The following is a 25,542-nucleotide window of genomic DNA, read 5'->3' as shown; positions in this document are numbered from 1 at the left end:
GCTGAAGGTTTTCTGTAAGGAGAAGTGGTTTGGGAGCTGGGGTGACCCGCTGGGCACTGGGTGAGCCCAACACCCATTCTGCAGATCAAGCTGAAGCTCAGGGGCCGGTCGGACGAGGAGCTCCTCAACTGGAGGCTCGTGATAATCCCTTTGGGAACTGCTGAGCCACACTATTTTAATGGCATTAGCATGAGGGGTAAGCCTAAAGCAAATACTCGGTGTCACTACTGCAAGTGCATCACAGCGTAAGCAGTCATCTCCCGTTAGCTAAGCCCACAGAGCTGCTTCGGAGCCCGGCCCCAGCCAGGAGGCACGAGAAACCAGCCCATGCCACCTTCACCCTGCCTCTCCGCTCTGCCCTTCACAGGGGCGAGAACTGGGTGGCAGAGCTCAGCCAACGGGTTGCAGATGGTTCAGGTGTAGTTACATCACCTTTCGTGAGCCTGGGCTCACATCTTCAAACCTGATCAAAACGCCTGAATGAAACACCTTGTTTTGGAAGGAGGAGAATAATGCTTCAGCTAATTAGTGCAGAAAGTGTCTTTCTGCAAGAAGCACTTGGAGAGAGTCACTCTGATTTTCAGGATGAGGGAGCAGAGTATGTACAACATTGTGCTCTCTGCTCTGTCCTGCAGAGCTGCTGCTGGTGTGGCCTTGGTCTTCAGGAGACCATGTGATTTTGATTTTTTTTTTTCTGCATTGGGAGAAATTTGTACTGAAATCCCTTGAATGTTGAAAAAAAGCTTGCACACAAGATTCTATTTTTCACCCACTTTTTTGGGGGGGGTTAAAAACTTCTTTACCAGTGCTACCAATTAGTCTTTCGCTCCTTGATGGCATGGGCTAAGAATCTTAATAAATTTAACTGCTATTTCCTTTTTAATCCGTGCTAAACAGACACAAACATTTTCAGCTGGACCTTTGAGGGCTCTTGGCTAACTGATAGAGTGGTCTTGAAGATAGGACATTATTTCCCCCGGTAAGGCCAGAGGTTAATAATAATAATAATAACAACAACAACTAAAAGAACAGTCTTGCATCCTCCAAAAAAACTCTCTAGATGGTTCAAACTGAAGGCTTTACCTGCAAAGAAAACCTTTCTCTTTCATACAGACCTTTTGGCTTTTCAGTGCAGCTGCTTTCTGACTCCAGAGTGCTTGGGTGAGTGATCCCGGGCCCGTGGCATTCCCCAGCCACGCTGGATGGAAGCGCCCAACCTCTCCTGCTTTGCTGCGTTTTCTGTTGGGAGATTCCCTCCCTGCTCTCCATGTTCTTATGTCCCTGCCAGCTCAGTAGGGATCCTGTCTCTGGTAGCTTCCATGTGGGAAAATGGCTTGAACAGGCAGCTGGCTAATACAGCAAGGCCAGTGTGATAAAGACGGATTCCTTTTTTACCAGGCTCCCAACACTGCTCTACACTGGAGGCGTCCACTGCGGTGTAGTTTGTGAAGGTACAGCCGAAATTTTGTCTGCTCCCTGTATGCGGGGAAGGGCACGCATTGCCCCTGCCCCCCTGGAAAGTGTGCTGGGACTCGAGTTCAGAAGTGGCTTTCCAGTGTTCCCCTTCCCTGGCCAGAGGATCCTCTTCTCCTCCAGCAGGACCTGGGAACGTGGACCTGTGTGCGCCGGCCACCGAGACACTCGGCTGCCGTGCTGGGCCCTCAAGCCGGGCACTGTCCCCTGTTAGCCAGCACGGTAAAGATCTGCTCTTCCACTCCTTGTTTAGATTCCCCCATCCAACTTTCCTGCTAGTACTGTGTTAGATGGAGCCCTGAGTAAATGAATCTGCTTTGGGTGGTTGCTAATTAATTGGCTAATTATTAGGCTGACTGATGGTTTAGTTGATGATTCAGTGGTTGCTGGTAGCTTCATCATATGGGTAAAAGCATCCTTCATGTGTTTCCCAGGGAATGGAGTGAATACCAGGCTGGGAACCAGGAGTTTCTGCTGTCTCTCCTTTGCCCTGGCTGGGTTCTGTGGCCTGGGACCAAGCTCCTTGCCTCAGTTTCCCCGGCGCTAAGTTGGAAGTGAGCATTCAATACTCATTGGGGTGTTATGGACATTAATTAGTTCCTGCTTGTTAAGGGTTATTTGAAAATGTAAAATGCAATTATCTGATTACCCAAGCAACAGGCTGGTTTTCTGGTTGGCAGGATGGCTAGCAAATTGGTGAGTTACTTAACTAGCTTGGTTAATGACCTGGTGCCATTTACAATGGGAGCAAAATGACGTTGGGACTACGTTTCCTTCCAGCGATACGGAGCTATGTGGCTTTTCCCCGGAGATAACGAGCGGTAGGAGCACCGTTACTCAACATCATAATTTTAGATCAAAAACCGGTGCACGGTTCAACTAGAATTTAGCGTTCTGTTTTGGAATCCGTTATCGTTTGGATTTCAGCGTTTCCTCGGGACAGACTTTGGCACGAGTGAGGGAAGCCTGACCGAATCACGGATGGGGCAGGTTTCCGCGCCCTCGCAGGCCGCCCGGCAGGCGGGTCGGGATGGATTCCCCCGCCGAGGACCCGGCCGCTCTCCCCCCCCGCCCCGGCCCCCGCCGCTACCCCCCTCCCGGGCCCCCCCCCGGCCCCGCCGCCCCGCCCCCGGCGCCCGCCCCGCGCGCGGCCGAGGCTGCTGTCCGCGGTGCTGAAGGCGGCGGCGGGGCCGGGGTCCCTGGGCCGGTGCAGCCCGGACCGAGCTCCTCGGCGGACACCCGGAGCAGGGGACGGGTCCCGTCCTGCGGCTGCGGACCGGGGGGCGAGCGGGGAGGTTCCCGGGAGCCGTAGGGCGGGCTGTGGCCTCGCCAGGTGGAAGAGCCCGTGGCCTGCAGAGACCCCCTGGCTGCAGACAGGCCTCGGAGACACAGACAAGACCGGTCAGAAGTCAGGAGATCACTGGGATGAACTGGCCCTGGAGTTTTCACCCGTCCCAACTTTTGTGTGAAACGTAGTTCCAGGACTTTCTCACCAGCTCCACAAGCCACTGCTTCTTCAGCCAGCACAAGGCTCTTGAGTTACAACAGAGGCTGTTGGTAGGATCTGCCCACACTTCTCATTATCAGCCTCTGTTTCCCATTGCTTATGATTTTGTCAAATATTCGCCACACAATCTGGGGTCCTGCAGGCTAGGCGTCTGCTCAGCTGAAATTTTACATTTATGAACTAATATATGTCTTTTGGGAAAATATAATTTTGAACAAGGTCATATTATTTGTTTCTCTGAGCAGAACTAGCATCCCGTGCTCTGGATCGCAGTGCTGCAATTTGATGAGGACTGAGCTTTATTCCGGAGATCTTTGGCCTATACCTCTGCTCCCAAGGAAAGATTACCGTTATCTAAGCAATTCTGATAGAGGTTTACCTCATCCATCCTTAGAAACCTCCAGTGAAGCCATCCTTCTCTCTCCAGGCAAATCTACTGCAGTACTTGCTCCTCTAAAATTCTTCCCAATGTCCGAAGTAAATCTTTTTTTGTTTCAGTTTAAGCCCGTAACTTCTTTTTGTTTCTGTCGGTGACATGGAGAAAAAAATATTCCTTCCCTCTCCCACCTATTAGTAAACTGCTGCCATGTCTTTCCTCAATCTTCTTTTTTTTTTTTTTTTCCAACTAAACAATTCCAGTTCTTTTGGTCTTCCATCTCATCTTCACAGATGTCTGATCATTTGTTCCCCACTCCTGATTTACTCAGAGTCCTGAGTAAATTTGCATGTTGCTTAAATTGCCCCATATGGAAAGCAGCCCACCAAAGGAGGCCTTTCTGGGGTAGATTATAGCGGGAAGAGTAATTCACAAGTCTTGCAAAGGACACTGCTGTTCATAGTCCTGGTATGGTAGCTGCTTTTTTTTTTCCTGAAAAGCTTGACATAGTTGACTCATGGATGTGATTCATCATCTCTCCAAGATACTTTTCTGCAAATCTGCTGCTTCCTAAATTGTGTTTGCATAGCCAATTATTCTTGACAGTGTGGTGCCTGGTCTTTTTTCTTTTGGTTTGGATTACGGGGGAGCAGTATGTAGTTTTCTGACATGTTGGAAAAGCAAGCTAAGAATGTCTTCTTTTCCCTCTTCCACAGAAAAAAATGATCACAATAGTATTAAAAAAGCATTTTTTTACATTGCAGTCAGCATCAGTGTGGTGAAGATCTGATAACTTCTGCCAAGCATCTCCATCTGTATTCCTTAGAGGCGAGTCTTTGGTTACAAACATTTTAAATAGTATTCCTGTCTTCTTCACTGCCCAACCTGGGTGTGCTCAGGAGTGGAGCAGAGTGAGAAAGATTTGCCTGTGTGGTCTGTGCCTCTTTACTTACTGAACCTGCAAGGAGCTGGGCTCTGATGAAGAAATGCTCATTGCCGGGTTTTTGAAAGGGGAATTCCAAAGAGACGTTGTCTGAATCACTTTGCCCCAGTAATAGTTCACTAATTTTTAGGGTCATGCTTCACGCTGCTTTATCTCGAGGTGTGGCTCTGAGTCACACATCTCATTGCGGGGTATAATGGGAATTGTGGTGCTTGCACAGACTCAGTGAGGTGCACTGAAAACATGAAGGCTTTCCGAAATACACAAGATGCCTTTGGATCCTCATTCCTATGTGCCTCAGTTTCTTGTCTCTAGAACGGAAATAACAAGTCCCGTTTTTGGCATATAAGCAGGTTCAACTCAGAAAAGCACTCAGCCACTCTTGTGATGAAAAAAACATAGGAGAAAGAAAACTATCGTCTTGTCGTCAGAAAATGGTTTGCGCAGTGAGCGTAGTGCATAGCACCTAACAGCGAACAAAGAGAAAATAAAGTAAGGGCAGAGCTGCTTATTAAGGGAACACCATCCTAAGCCCGAGATTAAGGAGTCATTTCCTTGGAAATATAGTTGAGATTGTGTAATTAAGGCTGGTACCATATTGCAATGTGTATTTAGGGGCTTTAGCATTACAAGGTGGTTTTAATTCTGGCATTGCATCCTTTTGGGTCCTTGGTTTTGCACTTCAGGCGGGGTCTGTTAATGCTGTGGGCAGTGATGTGTGTGTGTGTGCATAGTGGAGGGGACACTGCATTTAGTTGCCAGAAAAACTAATTTGGACTCCACTGGAGCTCTGAAATGCTGCTTACGCTCTTGTATTATGGGAATATCTGGGGAATGGAGGAAAAAAGTCTCAGGAAGCCTTCTGTGGTTTATTATTTTTCAGATTTTGACAGAAGAAAAGGTGAATTGAAATGTAACCTTTGAATGGCAAAAGTAGGGGGAAGTGTTTTGATGCTCGTCATCTCCTTCCTTTCCCTTCTTTCGGTTCTGGAGCCCATTTAGAGCTGGTTGGGTACATTCACATAGTGCAAATGACCCACTGCCAGCAAAAAACTTCTAATTTTCCCTTCTCAGAAATCAGCTCCTCTGCGGGGTCCTGCTGGTAGCTGTGATGATGCGTCACAAGCTTGGTGGAGTCTGTTTCTCACCCACCATAGGAAATGCCTTTTTCTAAATACAGGCTGAGGGAATATATTTTTCTCATGAGCCTTTTGTTAGCTGAGCGCTAATGAGTTTGGGCTGGTGGGATCCTCGGTAACACGTTGACGACAAGCAGTGTGCTGTGGCTGATCTCGGCACGGGGGGAGTTGTGAAGTGAGACGGGAGCAAAGTGAAAGGGGGGAGGCAAGGAGGAAGGGGTGGGGGACAAACTGAGAAAAGGTGAGGAAAAAAAGGGAGCAGAAGCACAGCTGGCAGGTGACTCAGGTCCCTAGCGATAGCATGGGCTAATCTAAATGCTCACCATTGGCACCCCTCCCTGCTTTCAGCAGGAATAGAAAACATGGGACGAGAAGGTCTCTGGACTCTGGGAGCACCAGAACAGGAGAGGGACGGCATGTATTGCTTTTCATGTTTCACAGATGCCCATGTGATCTCCCGTAATGCCAAGAACAAGTTAAGTCTCGCTAATCTGCTTGCTGGAGTGAACGCAGGGACATGTTTGATTGAGCTTGACAGGCGTGACCCTGGCTCTTCCCGGAGAGGCAGCCGTGTCTGAATGACTGGGCCATACCGGACCAGCGCAGCCAAGGGAGCCAGAAGCGTGCAGGGATGCTCTCACCGCTTCAGAGCGAAACCTGCGTCCCCCTTCAGCCAGATCTTACCAATATCCGAGCTGCATTTTCAGCTGTGCAGTCCCTGCTGCTCTGTGCACTGGAAGTGACCATGCAGTCATCTGCTTTCATCTTCTCCAGGTTCTTTCCTCAGCTATGCTCACCCAGGAACCACCTGCTTGTTCTTTATTCCTAGTCTTCCTTTTCTCTGCCTCTGTTCAGCTGGGTTTGTCATAACTAAAGGGCTTTTGAAAATAGCCTTCATAATGCTCTGAAATGTTTCAAGTGCATAGTTTTCCATTTTGATTGTGAGTGTTTATTGGCTGTACAACACGTAGTAGGAAGTATTGATTGTGATGATCTGCATGACTCCCTGATGAACAGAGGTGGTCAAAAAACTTCCAAGAAAAGCAGAAATGACATTACTGCTTTTGTGGAAATATTCCCGCTCTCCCAACAACTCTACTCATGAAGTCTGGCTGTGTACCGTACCGCACTGTTGGTTGTGCAGGAGGAAGCTATCTCATTGCTATGAGGCGGTCATTTCTCCCCACTTTTGTATGCTGCAAGAACTTGTGGTCCCTTGCTTGCTGTCTTCCCTGCATTAGCTTGAAAGAGCTGATCCTAACCACAAAGAAGCCCAGACAGTGTCCCTAATGCACGAGCAGGGAGACACCTGTTCTTTGAAAAGCCGCTGAATGTTTCACCTCTACTCGGAGAATTCTTGGTGATCTATATTCAGTATCAAAGTTGTGATCAGCATAAAGTGTCTTTTAAAAGCCATGGAAGCTTTTGTCCTGATCCTGCCAGATGTTTGGTCTGCTGTGCTGGAGGTGACTACACAGCCTGAGATTGGGTCCTGTGTTTGAAGAAGAAGGTCTTTATTCCAGGAGAGGTACTATTTACATCTTCTTCCAGGAGAAATGATACCTGCATCTGGTAACGGGAACTGTTGGTGAAGATGGCCATATTGATTTGGCACCTACAATGAAGAAGTGAGGCTGGGCTGTGGTTTTTGTGCCTCAGAAAGCCCAGCTTTTTCCAACTGGCAGTCACAGACGTGTGCTGAGACCATGATTGCCAGGACAAGCTGGAGAGCAAGCAAGCTTTGAAAAACCTCTTAGGGAGAGGACTTCTTTTGTGCCTATGAATATGGCCCCTTCCAGCTTCCCTTTGGATCCTCGAGCTGCAAAGTGGCAGTTGTCCACCAGAGGGCATGTGGGCCATTGTCTCATCCCAGCACAAGAAAAAGGAAAGAGAAAGGTTTCCAGAGCAAACGCCCTTCCAAAATGGGACCCTGCGCTGGCCACCTGGGCCGTTGCCATTGCGGCCGTGGTGCTGAGGAGCGGTGCGTGGGTAACGGGGCTGGCGGCAGGACGGCAGGTGGGCCACTGCCACAGAGCCGTCTCGGTGTGGCGTGGGGGTTCTGCCCGTACGAAGGGTTAAACGTAAGTCTCTGTGGTGCCATGCCGTTATGGTTCCCTAGACTTGCATTTCAGACCCCTGTATGCGCGTCCGTGTGTGTACACGTGTGTGAGAGATACGCACACGTGCGCGTGTACACACCCACCGTTGCTCACTCGAGTATCTGTATCCACGCAGGCCCACTCTATAGCTTGCAAAGTAAATTAGACTTAAATGACTCTTTGGAAACAAAATAAATCAAATAGCATAATAGTACCATCTTTTTATCTCATTTGTTCCCATACAATTAGTAGTTTTACTGCCATGTTGTGACAGGTGACTGTGTTTGACCTTTGCCGCTTGGGTGGTTGGCTGGTGCTCAAACTAATGAAGACCCTTAATGGATTGGCTTTTGTGAGGCTGTGAGCAGTGGGGTTAAAGAGAAAATGGTGCCTTAGACAGAGTCCAGAGAAGATCCTTCAATTAAACCTGAAGTCTATTAGCAAAGAAATATTGAGGAGGTTGAGAGTTAGCAATGATTTAACCAGCAAGTCTTCCTTGTGAGTCGTTAAAATTTAAAAAAAAAAAAAAAAATCTCCCTGGTTATTTATTGTTGAGTGTGTGGTTGGGCTCCCATCCTCTTGGGTGCGAGGGTGGGAGCGGAGCTGTTGGCTTGGAGAGGCTGGGGCTACAGGGCCCTAGTCCCAAGTTTGTTAGCCCCTTGGCTCCCGCACAGCTGAGTTTCCCGTGGACAAGAGTGAGGAAAAATGAAGCGATGGCAGGAAGAAATGAAGAGTGGTGCTGGGGAACATAAAACCAGATCTCTGGGATAAATAAGATGTTCTGGCACTTAATTGTTTTTTGTGGTGTAAATAAATTACAATGAAAGAAAAGGCGAACCGGCAGCTTCTGGGCAACGAGTCCGAGGGCAGTGCCGAGCTGGAGAGCGTGAGCGATGAGCAGGAGCGGAGGGAGGATGATGGGGAGCCTGGTGCAGGACAGGCAGGGGCTGGCCAGAGCAGCACGAGTGGACATGACGAGGAGTGCTCGGTGCAGGGAGCCGAGGGACGGCTGAGCCGTGAGAGCGCTGGAAGGGCCAGGCCTGGTGGCAGCAAAGGGCCGTGGGGCCATTCTCCTGCTGTGTCACACACCTCGGCAAGAATCCTGCACGTGGCAGATACAACCTGCCTGCTGCTCCACGGGATCTCCTCCTGCCCCCGACGGCTAATGAGCTGGCTCCTGTCCCTTTCTGTTAGCTTCAGTGTCAGAACCCGAGCAGTTCCCGTTCCTCCCAGGCAGGCTTCCTCCCTGATGTTTTCGAGACTTAACTTTCAGACTGAGCATCATCCTGCAGCAGCGTCTACGGTCTGAGTGGAGCTGGGGCTGCCCCTGCCCCTCGCTGGTCCTTCGGGTGAGGCACCGTCCCGCAGCTGAGACGGGTGGGAGATGGGAAGGGTCTGATGCGGGAAAGCGTGCAGCTGGTTGTGCCGGGTGGAGAGACCTGCCTTCCCACTCGTCAGCCAACATCTACCTGCTCTTGGGGTGTCCTAGAGATTGCTGGCGTAGCTCAGGCTTTCATCCCCACACACTTCCCCTGCCTTCACGTATGATGTCATAAGCCTCAAAAAATTCGGCGTGGCAGCCAGGCAGACAAAGGCTGAGACGGGACAGGGAGAGCGGGGAATAGCGTCCTGGTCCCCACGTGCCTCCTTCACACTGGCCCATGCTGTGGGCTGGCTCAGCATCCTGGTGCCCACCTCTTTCTTCTCTTCCCTGGCCCACACCCTTGTAGAAAGACCGTGTAGTGAGGAATCAGTTTGCTCCCAGCAAGTGTGTTTGCTCTGTGCTTCTCCCCGTTAGTTCCGGGTGATATATTTTTTTCAACATGCAGTATTTTTCACAGTTCTTTCTGCCCCTGCTGCTTCTTCCCACTGCAAAGACCTTTCCTGATGGAAATTCAGGTGCCTGCATATGAGGTCAGAGCTGAGCACCCAGCACCAGACCAATCTGGACATTCCGCCTTATTGGGATGATGGGATACCTTTTGGAGGTGACAAGTGAAAAGCGAACAAAAAAGCTGAGATGCGTCAATGGGCAGGAACTGGTCTCTCTTTAGAGCCTCTGGTTGTGCCCCAGAGATATGAAGGCAACCAGGTTGGAGGGAACTGGGCCCAAACTGCTTGCTGCCTCCGCAGAGGGAGCTGGGTTTGCCAGGTCTGCAGCCTTTTCCGGCTATGGGAAAAGGAGTGGTTTCACTCCACGTCAGCGGAGCCGTCTCACAGCTCTGCAACACCTCAGCTGTAGTGCCCAGCTGTTCCCCTTCCTGGGTCATCCCACCTCTACACCCTCAGACGGGACTCCAAAACGGAACACCTTGCTCCAAAGGTCCTCAAGCACTGTGGCAGGCCCTCAGAGCTGGCCTCAAGGACTGCCCTAGTCTTCGTTCCTTCTTCCTCTATTTGGCTAGCTGTCTGTCTGTCTGTCTATCTAGCTAATCCTTCACTCCTTCCCCATGGAGCAATTCCTTCCTTTCACTCACACAGTCACTCTTTCTCTCTTTTTCTTTCCTCTCACTCTTAGACACGTGCCTCCCCCCCTCCTACCTCCCCCTACTTTGGGGATAATTTAACATGTTACACACTAACTTTCCAGTAATGGCACTCCGGCTTTTTGAAATTCTGCTTCCCTGTTTTATGGCTGGGCCTCTAATGGTTATCTCGCAGCCCTGCCTCTGGCAATCATGTAAGGAATAAATAGAAGCTGACACAGTAATTTACTTAAATCTTCTCCACACTTTTGCAGCATTTTCCTCCAGAGGATACCCCCGAAACAACAATTATTTGAAATGTCACGCGTTCCTGCCCCTAGGCTACCGACAAATGAACATTAAATCTATTAACAACAAAAAAAATTAAATGTTTACTTTTCCGCGAAGGTAAAGGAGAAGCTGGAGAGAGGGAGGGATGCCTCCAATAAATTTCTTCTCAATAATAAAGAGGTGTAGTTAATGTTTTCTCCAAGCAGAGTCAGCTTGCAGCCCACATCCTACGAGGACAGAGATGTGGTGCCACGGTACTGCCATGCAGCCTTGCCAGGGCAGCTCCCAGAGCCTCATTTGTCCAGGCCACGGAGCTCAGCTTTAGGTCGGTATTCCTGCAGATGAAATGGGACGTGCAGTGGGCCAGAAGCTGTGAACAGGGTGGCCCCAGCTGTCCGCCCGTCTGGCAGCGAGCGCGTGCCATGGGGACTGGAGCAGTGGGAGAGGCAGCGTCAACCCCTTGGCAAAGAGAGGTTAAGAGTGTAGCTCATCTTCTCACGGAAAGGACAACGGAGCGCTTTGGAGCTCTGCCCCAACGTCCTATCGAAAGTCTCAGATGGAGGTAGGGCCCAGCTCCTCCTCTTTTCTGGCCTATGCTCCTGTCCATTCGCTCAACCTCGCTGAGCACAGGTAAGCATAGGTACTGGAGGTGGGACCATGTGAAGGCGGATCAGCCCTGCACACGGGTGCTGGTGGAAGATGGTGGGAAGACAGAGGGTCGCTTGCATCCACTTGCTGTGGAAGAAAGTTCCCATGGGAATCTGGGCAAAACAGGCTCAGGGGCCAGGCCTAAAGCACAGGGAACCATGTTCCGTTTCGCAGATGGGGAAGTTCAGGTCCAGAGCAGGTTAGAGGCTCACCAGAATACAGCGGCAGAAGTGGAAAGAAGCATCCCAGCTCTACTCTGATTGCTGCATACTGTCTTGGAAAGACCGTCCCACTGCTTGAACTTTCCAACTTATGGCTGCTTTGGAAAATGCTCCCTGTCCATTGACTCAGCAGAAGAGTCTCTTGGGAGCCATTGTGTTTATATGGCCGGGAATACAGCCCTTTGCCTTCGAAATCCTCTGCCCATCTGAGTCCAGTGAATAGTTGGGATTTAAAGGAACCAAAAGGAGTGCACGTCTTTTGTGAATGAACTTGTGAAGGAAAATTTCTCGTCTGATGTTGAATGCTGCAGACCCCATAGAAAAATTTGCTCCCAAGTTCTAAATTTTCCCTTCTTTTCAGCAAAAGAAGCTTGGGTGTAGACCTCAAACAGCCTGGAGAGAGTGGCACCTCTGACATGCCGTATGAACTGATCGTTGATATGGAATGTGAACTGAGACCTGTTAGCCACCCTTTAAGAAACATGACGAAAGATCATCTTCCAAGCCTGTGATGTGTGTGTCTGGAAGGAATGAGTCTGTTCTCTACCAGCAATGCTGTTCACATCCAGCGGTGTTTCACGAGAGGAAAGTAGCTCATCCGAGGAATTAGACTTTCGCTCTGGAGGAACAGCTGCTTTGGGCTCTTCTCAGGCCTCCTGGTGCAAATTCTTTGCCTGTTGTCTTGCACTGCCACAACTCTGGCAGGGTGTCCTTCCTCATCCAGAGAGAGGGGTTTGTGTGGGCCTTTTCTGGGTGTTTCCCATTTAGTTTCTGAAACAATCTGTCCCTTTGATGGAAAGGGTTGTCTTCTACCCCACTCCAGATCCAGCTAAGTGCCTGAGGTTTAATGGTGCGTGAAGAGCAAGGTAGATGTTACATCCATGGTCAGACAGCTCCACAACATATATAGTCTGTATGGGAAACCACACCGCTGTTGATGTACAAAGCACGGGGTTCTGGCTCGGTCTTAATACAGACCTCAAAGTGTACGGTAGATCCTGGAGTCTATAGCGCAGGTGAAGTCCACCTCAGTATTGCGACGGATTGATTTAAATAGTTCCACTGCCAGCCGAAAATCCAGGCGCCATAGCACATTTATGAGTTATCCTAAAGCATAGACACACAATTATGTGGGCTAATGTATTGGGGTGGACTCTTAGGCAGTATATAGTATCAAAACAAATCAGTGCCTGCCAGTATAAATTGCAGGGCCGCCAACACCCGTTATCCTATTGCTAAAAAAAAAAAAAGGCAGCAGGAAATTGGGAAGGGGATTCACCAAACTACTTTGCATCAAGTTTTATTAAACTTCCTCCTGTAATGTCTCCACTTTGATCTTTCCTCTGCCCAGATTCAGATCCCAGGTCCCGATTTCCACCAAGGAAGGCATGCAGGGAAGCTGGGTGCCTGCACTTAACTTTTTTTTTTTAAGCTCTGTAGCGCGTTCTTGTGCTCTCAATTCCGGATAATGCTGGATCCCTTTTATCCAGCCCCTCCTCTTGCCCTTTCAAGTGAAAAGAAGACTCCTGTTCCCCCCCATCAAAGTTAAAGGGAGGCTTTAGAGAGGAAGGCTCAGCACGCTGGGGCTCTTGAGCCTGTGTTTAATCTCTTTTCCCGTTCCTGTGTGCCTCTCTGGCTTCCCTGCCAGTTTCTTTGTTGCCGAGTTTCTCATTTCCTTTCATTTGTGTGTGCGGGAGGTTGCCAGGCTCGCTGGAATGCAGCTGAAGTCATCTTGGGGGGACGTGCCTCGGCCCCCGCCTGGGTTATACATGGCCTGCCTGGCCCCCCGCGCGCGGCCGCAGCAGGCTGGAGGGGTTTGGGACCCACCTCACTGCTGCGCCTGGCTCTCGCAGGGCTGGTGTGCCCAGCGCAGGGCGTGGAGCCTGGTGGGCACCGGGGATGGGGCTGGAGGGAGAGCGCCTTGACCTCCGGGCTGCTGTCCTGCCCGGGGACCGGGAGCAGCCTCGGGCCGGGCAGGGGGCCCTGGTCTGCTTCAGCTCCTGCCCACCCTTGGTGGGGCTCCGCACGGGGCCCGGCGCCCGGCCACGGCCGCCCTGCTTGGCCAAGTGATGCCGGGCTGAAGGTGTGGCCTTTGGCTGGGCGCTGGGGTCTGTATGGGCTGTGCTGGGCGCCAGAGGCAGAGAGCTTGAGCTGGAGTGGTCCACTGGGGACCAGGCACGTCACTCCAGAGCTGGACATGGCTCCGAGGATTTGCACTGGTCTTAACGAGTGCCAGTAGAGACTGAGTTGTGTTCAGGCTGTTTGCTGTTCCTTCGTCATGAAAGTACTTCAGTGCAGGACCACCTCTCAGGGAACCTGTGCAGAGGATGCCCTGGGTGGAATGAGACACGGCAGGAGCACAAGCTCACTGGTGCAGCTTGTCTCAGCTTTCCTTACATTTTGTCCCTCCCACCAGAATGGAGAGGCAGATGGCATTGCCAAGATTTTCACCACTCCTCGGCCAGATGGGTCCAGTTTGGCACCTGGGGTTACCACTCGTTTCTCCCTGAAGCTGTCCTGGGGAACTGTAACTCTGACAGCATCCCATAAAATCAGTCAGTGTTCATAGCCTATTTGCTAGGCTGTGGAAACCAAAGAACAGGGAAAAGGATGGGACTGTGCCCAAAGCTGGACGACGTAGGAACCGCCACCTTTGTTTGAGGTTGCTCCGCAGCCTCTAGAAGTTCCCCCTGCTTCCGAGGGTGGATTTCTGCTGGTCCAGCTCTTGACACTAGAGACAGACCTTGACCCAGCACAGGAACAATCTCTTTTAGGTTTCCTGGTCCCTGCTGAGTTTCATCTGAATTCCTGGTAAAGCTTGGCGAAGGTTTTGTCAGGGCTCTGAGTACACTGACAGCCCTTAATCATCCTGACCAGTCTCACCTGGGACCTCCACCCACACCCTCCACCCACGGCCAGGGGCTCTATTTAAGCTTGGCCCCGGGCCTTCAGTCTCTGGCTGTAATGTTGGAGGAGCAGCTGTCTGTGGATGAGCTGCTGTTGTACCTGTGCTTGCTGTGGGTCTTGTTAATCCAGACCCCAATGTATGCCCTGACCTCCCAGCCTGATCTTGGTCCTGTTGTGTTGCTGAGGTATGTGATGTGCTGCAGCGGGTTCCTCGCTGGAGGAGATTCCCAATGGAACGGACAGCAAAGCTGTGGGATGGTTTTGTTCACGATGGGTCTGGAGTGTCCAGAAAGGGGGGTCTGTTGTGTAGTAGCCTGTAGCAGACCTGGTTGGGGCTGTCCCATTGTTCAGAGCTGAAAGCAGTGAAGTTTTGGTGTTATTTTCTGCTCATGGGCACTGAGAGCCACAGTGATAAGAGCCTTGTCCTGGCATGGTCTCCAGCAACAAGTGTGTTCATTTTTTATTCTTTTGAAGGCCTGGCTGAGGAATGTGAAGCTTGCAATGCTTCAGTATTTTCAGATGATTCTTGTCTAGTCTGCATTCTCCTGGTTTCCTTTGTATCAGACAAGTTCTGTGGGAGAAAGGTGGTCTTCCCAAGTAGTGGCTATGCAGAGACTCTCTAAGGATGCTTTTGTCACAGTACTTCTGGAGAGGGATCTCAGGCCAATGATCAGGTTCATTGAAATATTGCTTGTTTTGCTTTTTTCTAATGGCAATTTTTACCTTTTTCTTCTGTATTAGAAGTCTTCTACAAATCTGCTGAAAAGGCTTTTGACCTGAGAAAAACATCTGCTGGAAGAAAGGAGGGCTTGATGATCCGAGAGAATTATGAAATTAAGGGGGAGAACTGCTTGAAGTTAGTTTCAAACCCCTATAGACAGATGCACACTGTGGGTGGGTCAAGGCAGGTGGGCAGAGACTCCCTGCTATATGTGGATTTTTATGCATAATAATGATTTTTGGCTCTTACAAGAGCAATGGGGCCCGCTAATCGGTTACTTTTGGCTGGCCCTGCTTTGTAAGGGAAGAACGTGTTATCTGGCTCCGCAAAGCCTTCCCGAGCCCGTCTGCTGTGGCTGTGAGGGGTTGCTGTTGTGCTGCAGAGCGGAGCTGCTGGGCTCGGGGACCCTCTGGCTACCAGCCAGCGCGTCTGCCCCGTATCTGCCAAACCTCCCTGCTGCTTTGTTCCAGCAGCGTTTGTGCTGCCGTTGTCTTGTCCCTCTGGACAGCCCTATGGGGTTGAGCAGCTCTCCCAGTTTGTGCAGTATCTACCTGGCTAGAATTGTTTTGACTTTGCATCGAGAACAGTCTGTCAGTCTGCAAGCCCTAGACTCCGGTGGGTGACCCAGAGATTGTGTCCTGTGTCACGGGGAGTCAGGGTACTTCCTTGCTGTACGTTTGGCAGTTCCTGAATTCCTTTTGTGGAGGACTCCACTAAAATTTCCAGTACTCTTTAAAATGAAAAATGTGTTTTCTTAACTAAGATATTGTGAAGAAAGCTTCTGATAAGGCCAGTGTCTTATTCTTGTGTTAGAAACAATTTTATTCAAGACTTTTCAAGAAGTTTCAGCTTTTACTATATCCACTTCCTATTTCTTATTTTATCAACCCCAAGTCTTTTCATTCTTGGTTTTCTTCACCAGGATCCACTGCTATAGGGTGGCAGAGCAGAAGGAAAGCACATCATCTAACCGCTCTGATTCTCCCCTGCTGCTGCCTGGCATCCACACATACTGTGTATTGCAAGAGAAAAGCCAGACCTGGAAACAATCTGCTGAGGGTTTCAGATTCTCTCTGCTCCTCTCTTCCAGTCCATTAGGCCAGAAAGGGAATGGCAGTCAACAAGTTTTTCATCTGGAAGTGTAGTCCTGGGATTTCTGCAGATTTTTACCCCAGCTTGAGCTGAAGACCAGTTTCCAACTATCAGTTGTTCTTGGCTGAACCTCTATTTTAGTTTTCAGAGCTGATTTCCACTCGCTGCTTGCGTTATAACACCCCCTCGCACTCATCGGGATGTGGTTGGATCAGGCCTCACCACAGGTCAGGTCAGGCTCTTACTTGTGCTAGTTACTACTGTCTGGACACAACATGGTCCTAACCTGTGACAGAATTGTTCCTTGGAAAGGGAGGAGTGTTTGCAGAGGATTGGCCTTTGTGATCAAGATTTTAGTGCTTTTGGTAATAAAATGGAAACCAACCAGAGATGGTCTGCAGGCAGTAGCAAGCTGGAAGAAGGTTGCAAGTCCCGTGGAGGACAGGGTTGTAACTCAAAATATCTTGATATGCGGGAGAAATAGACTGAAACTAGATGAGTAATGTTCAGTAGATACGAAGGCTGTGTGTGACTGAGGAATGGGGAACTGGTGTGCTGCCTAGGAGGGGGGGGGAGCAGATCTCAAACTGCCCGTGGCTCGGTAACGTTGCACTCCTGCAGAAAGGAAAGGTTTGGGTCTGGAGTGTGTCAGTACCAGGGTTACTGCTGAGATGCAGAGATCCCCGCAGCTCTCTGGCGAGCTGCGGTGGAGTCTGCTCCAGTGCTGAAGGCAGCCGCAGAGCTGAAACCTGCGGAAAGGCTAAGGAACTGCTTTATGGGAAAGCAGAGGAGACTACTATGGGTGTAAAATGCTCAGTTTCCCAGTGTATCAATGAATGATATCAAGAAGGAGGTAAACAACCATTTTCTTGCCCATCTGCTAACGAGCAGAAAGAAACTGGCATCCCTAGAATGGAGGGAGACTATGGAGTAGGAGCCCTTGCAAACTCATGGAGCAGAGAAGCACCAGCTGAGATTACCATGCAGCTGGCAGGACCTGGGCTGGAGGTGTTTTGGAATATACACAAGCCAAGGGTGGTCTGGATGTGTTTGTCTCAACAGGGAGGTACCTGGGTCATGGCATCACTCTTTCCCAGCCTACAGTTACTCATTTCTCTCCATCCTTCTCATCTGCCCTGAAGCTGACTGGGCAGTGGGCACTTCAAAGAATTTGTACGTTGAGGTTTTCCTTTTTCCCAGTGGAAAACCTCCAGAATCAATGAAAACACACAGCATGTGCTATGTATTCCCCCAACAGAAAGCAGAGCTAGCTGGCTGGTGCAAAATGCTTTCCTGGTTGGAAGATGATTGATTATCAAGCAACCATCACACAGTGCAACAGATATCGCAGCTCCGGTTTGGTGCTGGAAGAACGAAGGACTACACTGGCACCTCCTAGGAGAGGATCCTTCAGGACACGTGTCCCCTGCGGAGAGGCAGCGCAGGAAGCACGTGGCTGTTTTGTCAGCCATCAGCTCCTCTGTTCCAGCCCGTGCCACTGGCAGCTCGGAGCTCTCCCCTCTCCTCAACCCTGGCATGTGCGTGGCTCGTTAGCAGCAGCCTGGTGATGGGGAGAGCCTGCTATGGCGGCAGCTGCTTTTCCAGAGCTGTCCCATGTGCAGTGCAGCGTGGGGGCCATTTGCCAACGCAAGGCACTCCCTGCAACTGGCCGAGATGGAGCCTGTGGGAGAGGGGCTTGGGCTTCACCCAGTGCAACCAGCTGGAGCAAGCTCTGCTTCCTTGCAAAGCGCTTCCACCTCGTGCTCCTGCCTGCCCAGCTAGTCGCCCTGCTCCCCGATGCATGTGCAGCCAAGTACCGGGGAGCAGATGGAGGAAGAGCCATCTGGCTTCTACCAAGCTCATTCCCAGGTTGGAGCTGGGGGAGCTGCTGGAACAAAGGATGGCATCACTCGGGAGCGCCTGGGCTAGGGAGCTCATCAGTGCTGTAGGAGTCTTAAGCTTGCTTCTGCCCAGCTTATTGGCTTCCTGGCGGCGGGTTTCCCAAGCTGCAGTGCTCTGTGTTCCCTAATCACTAAGCCATGGGCTCCAGCCACTTTCCTGGTCTAGGGGGCTTCTGCTGGACTCGTGCAAACCACAGCCCATTTTTCCCCTACTAAGCCCACATTGCTGCCCTTGTGGTAGGACCGTACTGACTGTGCTTGTGGATGGGACACCCTGGCTTTCTCTGGCATGGCTGACACAGCCAGACCCCATCGTGCCAGCTGAGATTTTCCTGGCTCAGGTTCTGCTTCGTTCCATGCTAGCTCCACGCAGCCGGGCTGCATGGGGCTAGCCACCAGGGAACAGGGGCTGGCAGAGACGAATGGAGGATGTGAACAGTTCCCTTGGTGCCCTTTTCCCTCAGTCTTGTTTCCCTCTCAGCAGGGGGAAGCAGTCTCTGCGCGGTCCTCTGCCGATTGCATCGGGGAAAGTCATTAAAAAGAATTAAGAAGGAAGCAGAAAGAGAGGGAAGAGGGAAATAAAAAAATAACTGAACAACCCCAAAGAGTTACAAACTCAAACAAAAGAACAACAGGATCTTCCTGTTCAAAGGCCTGGGCCACCCTCGCCTGGCAGCGAAGGACAGCGGCACTCCAGTGGCTTACTGGGAGAAGGGAGGAAGGCCTTGGCTGTGTCTCTGCTGGGCCAGTGGTGACGGGGCTGTGGGAGCTGTCATCTGATTGTTCAGATGGGGGGGGAAATATGTACAGAATTAAATTAATTACACAAGGTTGATATGTCCGTCTGCTGCAATAGGCGATGGCTCTGCATCCTGGCTTTTGGAGAGGGAATGGTGTGTAAGATGCCCGTCCCAGGCAGGCAGTGTCTCCCAGGTTTTGCTCTGGGGAAGTATCGGCCTCGGTTAGCAGCTGCTCTACCTGGGGAGCAGAAGAGTGGGATGGAGCTCCCGGTTCCTCCTGTCCTGCCTCCAGGGAGGGTTTCAGCTCCGAGGGTATGGGTGTCTGTCTGGTCTGGGAAGATCTGGTTTATAATCCAAATTCAGTACTGTAAAGGCTTTCCCAAAACAATTGCCTACGTTTTGAGTCTATGTGGAGATGCAGAAGCCTGGGCTCTTTCAGATGCCACGCAGAAGCCTGGGCTCTTTCAGATGCCATGCACTCATTTAGTCTGAATCATGACTGGGTATGAGCAGTTGTCTTTAAAAGGCTTGATCTTTGAGTTCTGGATGAGTGCTTGCAACCTGGAATCTGTAGAACATTGTGGAGTGTTGTCCCCCTCGCCATCTTCACTTCCCTCAGCTTCTGCTTCAACACCAGCCTGTACCCTCCTGAACATCTCTTTTTAGGGGTCTGGGGCAAAGGCAGAAGCTTAAAAATAGCAGCAGGGTCATTTTTGCTGCAGTCCGAGCAGCCTGGAGGCTGGTGATGGAGATGGTGATGGGAGAGCATGGCAGAGCACAGACTCTGAAGATCAGTTGCAGAGTCTTGTTCTGCAGTCCTTCGGGCTACACGCTTGCCTAGGTCTGACACAGTCCCTCCTTCAGGGCCCTTCTCAAACCCTCATAGAAACAGCAGCATTTCTCCTGGGTTTATTTCTGCGTGTTGGAGCTTGGCTTCAAATGAGTTGGATTTTCTCACCCAAGTATTGGCCCCAGGAAAGTTCCTAGACCATTTTTCTATTAGCCCTCCTTGCCAGAGTTTCACTGAGGTGGCTTGCAGCTGCGGATGTTCCTGTGCATTGCTAACCAAGGCTTCGGCTACCACTGTCACAGTAATCCTTAAATCTAGCATGGTGGCTCCCCATGAACATCACGGAGATGCTTGTTTACATCTCACCCGGCATACCACAAGCTGAGGCAGAACCTGAAGGGGTTCTGCTAGCGCCGGGGAGGTTTGGATCATATACTGAAATGGGTTTAGCCGCTGTGCAATGCGTGCTTTTCATTGGTGGTGCATTTAATAGCGTGCATTAGTTCATTGACAAGCGTTTTCTGGCATCTACTGTATATTGATATGGGTCTCTGCATTTATATGCCTAACTGTGGTGTTCTAGGTATAACTGCGCCCGTGTTGTTAAAACTTGCAGGTTTATCTTGAGACAAATTACCAGTGCTGAGGTAAAACATTATCACTTTAATGCCCTGGGAGCTGGTTTCTCGTTCAGTGGCTGGTGCTGTGGGAAGGCGTGGTCCCCAGGCACAGGTCAGGCAGGGGTATTCGGTGGAGTGTTTCTGGGGTGCGGTGTGAGGTGTTGCCCCGTGCGCTGGGTGCATCCCTCCTGAGGTGTTTCTGTAGGGTGTTGTGAGGCATTCGCTCCGAGCGTCACCATGGGGACAGGCGGGGGGAAGGAACACAATTTGTGTTTCTTCGCGTTGTGTGATTGCGTTTTCACAGCGCCTCAGAGCGAAGGTGCCTGGCGAGCTATGGAACTGTCCTGTGTGTTTCTCCATGACAGTAGCATGCACATGCACTCACACGCGCAGGCACACACCCTCCAGGCTCCAGTGCCTGTAGGAGAGTGTGTGTGTGAATGCTATTTAAATAAAAAAGAAAGGAAGTGAATCAGGGTCGTTTCCATTTTAATTGTAAAACAGATAAGCACTAAACACTTTGAAAAAGTAAATGACTTGAGAATAATTACTATCTATTACTCTGCGTCCCAGGGGGGCAGTTGGAGGAGCCCAGATGGCTACAAAAATGGGATTTAGCAGAAAATTGAAGACATTATTCACCGTAACACATTATCAATTACCTTCATATCAATTACAATAACCTTACATTAGAAGAAGGGCCAGGAGACTATCTTCAGCCCCCAGCCTGAATAGTAATTGCACTACCCCTATGGATGTTGTGTGTGTGTTGGAGGGCGGGGGGCACGCGGAGCTGTGCAGGGGTTCTGGCAGCTCCCACTGCTCGGGGGAGGAGGGGGGAGAGGAGAATAACGGCTCGGGGTGGTTTTCCCTCCCCTCCCTACAGTCACCTCATGGAAGGTTTTTCTCTGTCCTGTTTGTGTGGTCTAATAGCTCGAAGGGCAGCTGATGTGGCTCCTTCCAAGAAATTCTGCTTGGCTTGTCATTTGGAAGTCCCGAGCCTCTGTGCAGACTGCTGTTTCGCACCAGTGTCCTCTCCGTTCCTCTTCTCCCTCTCAGCCGTTTCAGCCAAGCTGCTCAGTTTATTAACGGGGTCTGGTATGCAGTCTGAGGTCCTTCTCTGCAGGACCTGGGTTTCTTGGTGGAGCGATCTGGCTCCCTCCCAGCCGGTGCAAGAGGTGGGAGCCGTTTCCTCTGCCAGACCCAGATGGGGCACCAGCTCGTGTTTCCTGTAAACACTCAGAGGTCACACAAGGCCTTGGATGGGATGTGGAGATGAACCAACCAAAAACTGAAAAAAAAATCTCTCTGCTCCCCTTCTCCAGGGGTGGTGGAAGGTGTCTTAGAGAGGAGCGGTACCAAGGCTGCTTCAGCAGGCTGGTAGCATGAAGGTAGCTCTAAGGACATGGTGTTGCCTATGGCTGTCTCTTGCTGCTAGCTGGGCGTGGCCCTTGGAGCTAGTGGTAGGTCAGTGCTTCTGGCTTGCCATGATGCCATTCTGAAGTTCCTCCTGGATCTGGGCTTGATCCAGCTCCCCTGAGTATTTACACATGCAGCACCCAGATCTAGCTGTTGTGGTCCCATCCTCTGCTGCACTCTGAACAGGTTTCACTGCCGCGGTGTCCTGGCCTACGCGCAAACGCGTGTGTGTAAGACGAGCATTCAGACGCATCAGGGCACTTATGAGTTAAACTGTTGGTGACGCTCCCTCCAGCCCCCCCCTTTCCCAAATATGCAGTGGAGTGTCCAGTGGGTTAGAGCAGAGAGGACTAATTGCTATTAAAAGGCTTTAATCTGGGAGATTAGTGCTGGCTCCAGGCGGTGTTTGCACACGAAGGAGATGTTTCCGATGAGATGAACTAGAATTCGTCCCTGCTGTTTTGTTGATAGAAAATCATCTTCCCCTTGGTTTTTTCTCTTTATCTCTGTCTCTCTTGCTTTCTTGCTCTCTCAGATCATTTGCTTTTGCCTCTTCCTTGAAGTTGAGCTGAGAGCTTTATTGTTTTTTTAGAGTAGCAGTCCTCTTTGACCTTTGGGGTCAGTTGTCTTTGGACATACATACAGACGTTCATGCATGTATGCGTAGAGGTGACCAGAGTTTCCTGCTCCAAAGAGTCCTTCAGGAAATAGATCCTGATCAAGAGAAGCAGTGGTAAATTTTCCCATGCTTGCTGTTGAGTCTCTTGTGGGTCAATGAGGGGCCTGCAGAACCTTTCCTATAACATGGGTCAGGCCAGTACCCTTCTCCTGGGCAAAGGCTTGATCCAGGGAGCACCAGGAAGAGGTGCTGCAGACTGAAGATCTTAAAGCTCCCTGCAGAGGTAATTAGTGGGAGGTAATTAAATGATTACATATGGGAAGGTATGGAGCATTACTGGACCTCCGGCATGGCCCAGGAAATGTCACTATTGACTTTGATGAACATTGGATCAAGCTCAATGGAAATTAACTTGATAACATGCCAGATGTGTCCAGAGAGCCTGTCCATGAAGGAGACATATTTGACCTGGGAGCAGAGAAATCTTTGTGCTACACTTGGTGGAGGATCTGAAAGCAGAGGTGCTAATTCTGAATTCATTGTTGTCAGAAATCCAAGAATGTTCCTCAGGTCTGACTATCCAGGCAGATAATCCCTGCTGCTCCTACTGTCCAGCTGGAATTTTTGCAGCATCCTCAGGAAGTGAAGTGCCAATTCCCTTTGAAAAGCACGAAGGAATAAATGGACAGCGTTTGTGTAACTTGAGCGGAAGGAACTGAAGACGTTGTGTCCAAAGAGAAGGCTGTGGGAAAACTTGGGGAGAAAAGGAGAACTTGGGTGGAACCACAAAACTGCACGGTCCTTCTGGCCTTGAGGCTGGCCGGACAAAAGCTGTGAAAGAGAAGTGGTAAGAGGGAATGGGTGTCCTCAAATCAATGAGGCCAAGAATCAAGGGGACAGCTGGACGGGGGGAGAAAATTGGTTCAGGATCTGGGTCTTCTGTTGGAAGAGGTGAAGCCTTTCCAAAGAGGAAGCCCTTTGTTTGCAAAGTGTCACGCAGTATTCTGCTGTGCACTGTCTGAACACCATGGGCTTTGCCCTTTTGCAGGATGCTGCTGGAAACTTCCATGAGACTGCACCATGATTATTTGCACCAGAAGTAGGTATTTTTAGGAGGTGCAAGTCAGGCACCGGGAGCAGAGAGGGGGAAATCAAGTCACCTCTGTGTCCCTGGGGACTGTGTGTCTCTCCAAAGGTGGCTGTGGAGCCTGTTGCTTGGCAAAGTGGTGGGGTGGTGTGTTGTTCTTTGGGGTTTGTTAAAGCACCTGAATCGGATATGAAGTGCCACAGCATGGGTCCTCTTAGGCAAGCTTTGTAGTGGGCTGGAATTTTGTATTAAGGTATTTATTTCTCTCTCTCCCTGCCCCTGCCTGAAGATCCAAACTATTACCGTTAGCCAGCAGGAGGGCAGACCTACTGCTCGTGCAAATTGCTCTAGTTCCGTAGTTTGCCCTTGTTCCCTCCAGTTTGCAGATGATACTGGTGTAACCAACATAAGGATCTGGCCTCTAGCATGTGTTTGTCCCATCTGCTGTCCAGCATGTTAATTTTCGTGGAAGACACAAACTTGCATGGACTGTGATTTTTAAGGAGGGGCATTTTTCTTTTCAGGAGCCAACTGTGAAGCCTCAGGGGCCAGATTCTGAAAGGCAGTCAATGCCAAGATCGGCAGGAGCTGGGAACTTGTGTCCTGGTAGTTTCTGGCTAGTGGTCCAATACTGACAAGACCATGGGGAAGGACGCAAAAGCAGCAGTGATGTTAAAGACTTTTCGGTAGCAACATCCTTGGGTAGAAGGGCCAGACTTGCAAAAAAGGACTCAGTTGAAATGAGCCTTGAAAAATCCTCAGGGGAGCTAGGAATAGTGGGGCAGGGAGAATGTTTCTACCACAGTTGTCAACCAAAATAAAAATAGTGGTTTCTTTAAACAAAAAAAATGCAACAGGTAGAAGAGGTCTGTTTCTTTAGCTGATCCTTCTTATCTCTCCTATTTCAAGAGGAGCAGAAGTATGTCAGGCAATGGTTCGAGTGATTCCTCTTCCCAGCGTTTGATGCTGCACATATTAATATCCAGGCTTCTTAACATGCCCAGTGATCTTGAAAGTCTTGTTTTGGGTGCAAGGTTGAAAATACTTGAGATTTTCTAAATGCTCAGGCATGACCTTAAAAGAAAAAAAAAAAACAAAAAACCTGCCAAACTGAAAACCATAAAGGTATTTTGAAAGTGTCCTGGAACTGGGAATTTAGATTATATCTCGGCTATTGTTTACTTCTGTTAATGTTTGTTAGGATGCATTTCTTGACTGTTACTGGTCTTATGCAAGTGGGTTATTGTGCGTTCGGGTGGCGGTGTCAGGAGCTCTTCTATTTACATTGCATTTTTCATGAAAACTACTGAGTTTCTGAAACTCCCAGCTCTTAGAATCAAGTGAGCATGTGACGATGTCAGCTGTCCTTTCAGTTTGTTATCTCTTCAATGTTTCTGCGTCCAAGGTGGGCATTAAATCAGAATAAATAGCCTGAGAACTTATCAGAAGTTTAACTTTCAGAAGGCACTCAGGAGCTGTGATGTTATAAAGTATTTTAACGCCTTTCGGTGAATGACTTCTGGTTTCACCAGATATGGCACACCATTTTTGAATGGCTTATGTTGGAAATGTCACAGAGAGGCTTCTGGTCACTTGCAGACGCTCACGGAAACTGATCTTTTACTGTATTCGGCTCACTGCGTGACTGGAGCCCCAGGGGTCTGCGTCCAGGGCGTTTGGAAGGAGCGGGCCACTCGGCGTTTGGAGGTGCGTTCAGAGCTTTCCACGTGCCGAACCTCTGCAGCCACAGCGTTAAAACTTCCAGTTCACTTCAGAGGCGTTTGGGCTGCATCCCACAGCCGGGAGCGCAGGTCCACTCATGCACAGGACCTGCACAGAGGTACCACTCAAAAACCTGGGCGAGCGTGCTTTGGGGGAGGGGGCAGCACTGGTGTTTGGAGAAATCAGGAGAGATGATGAATGGTGCGAGGCCGGACTGCGGACAAGAGGCTTAGAAGGGGCACGCGGAAAATCTGTAAAGGGCCATTGTGGGAGGCAGATTCAGAAAAAAAGAAAGAATCTGATGCAGGCATTGGAATTGGGAAGCTCCATGGACACAGGGCAGCAGGGAGCTCGCTCAGCAACTATCTAATCCCTGGAGCTAACCAAGGATGGAGCCTGTCTCTTCTAGCCTGCCAGTGGCTTTAAAAATTTTAAGGAAACCTAAATTAAACCTGGCCCTGATGGGTGTTCTGCCTTCCCAAATCCAATTAGCCAATCATGACTTTTCACTTAACTGCAATGACTTTAATTGGATCAGAATAACAACATGAAGGATAGAAAATGACAGGAATTTACGTAGGGTGCAGCCTTGCAGCTGGGATTGTCATTATCTCTGGCACAGGCTGTAGAATTCATCGGAGATGTAAAACCTTCATGAGCAGTCCACCAGGCAAGTGAAAGACCTGTGAATGGCCTCCAAGTCGTTAAAGTTGAGCACAAGCTTAGAGCTGTGCAGAACTGAGGGCTCTGGGCAGCGGTTTT

Source organism: Opisthocomus hoazin, chromosome 6 (genome assembly GCF_030867145.1).
Source record: "Opisthocomus hoazin isolate bOpiHoa1 chromosome 6, bOpiHoa1.hap1, whole genome shotgun sequence".
NCBI classification, from domain to species: domain Eukaryota; kingdom Metazoa; phylum Chordata; class Aves; order Opisthocomiformes; family Opisthocomidae; genus Opisthocomus; species Opisthocomus hoazin.
The sequence above is the reverse complement of the archived record's forward strand: the minus strand, read 5'-3'. Positions refer to the sequence as shown.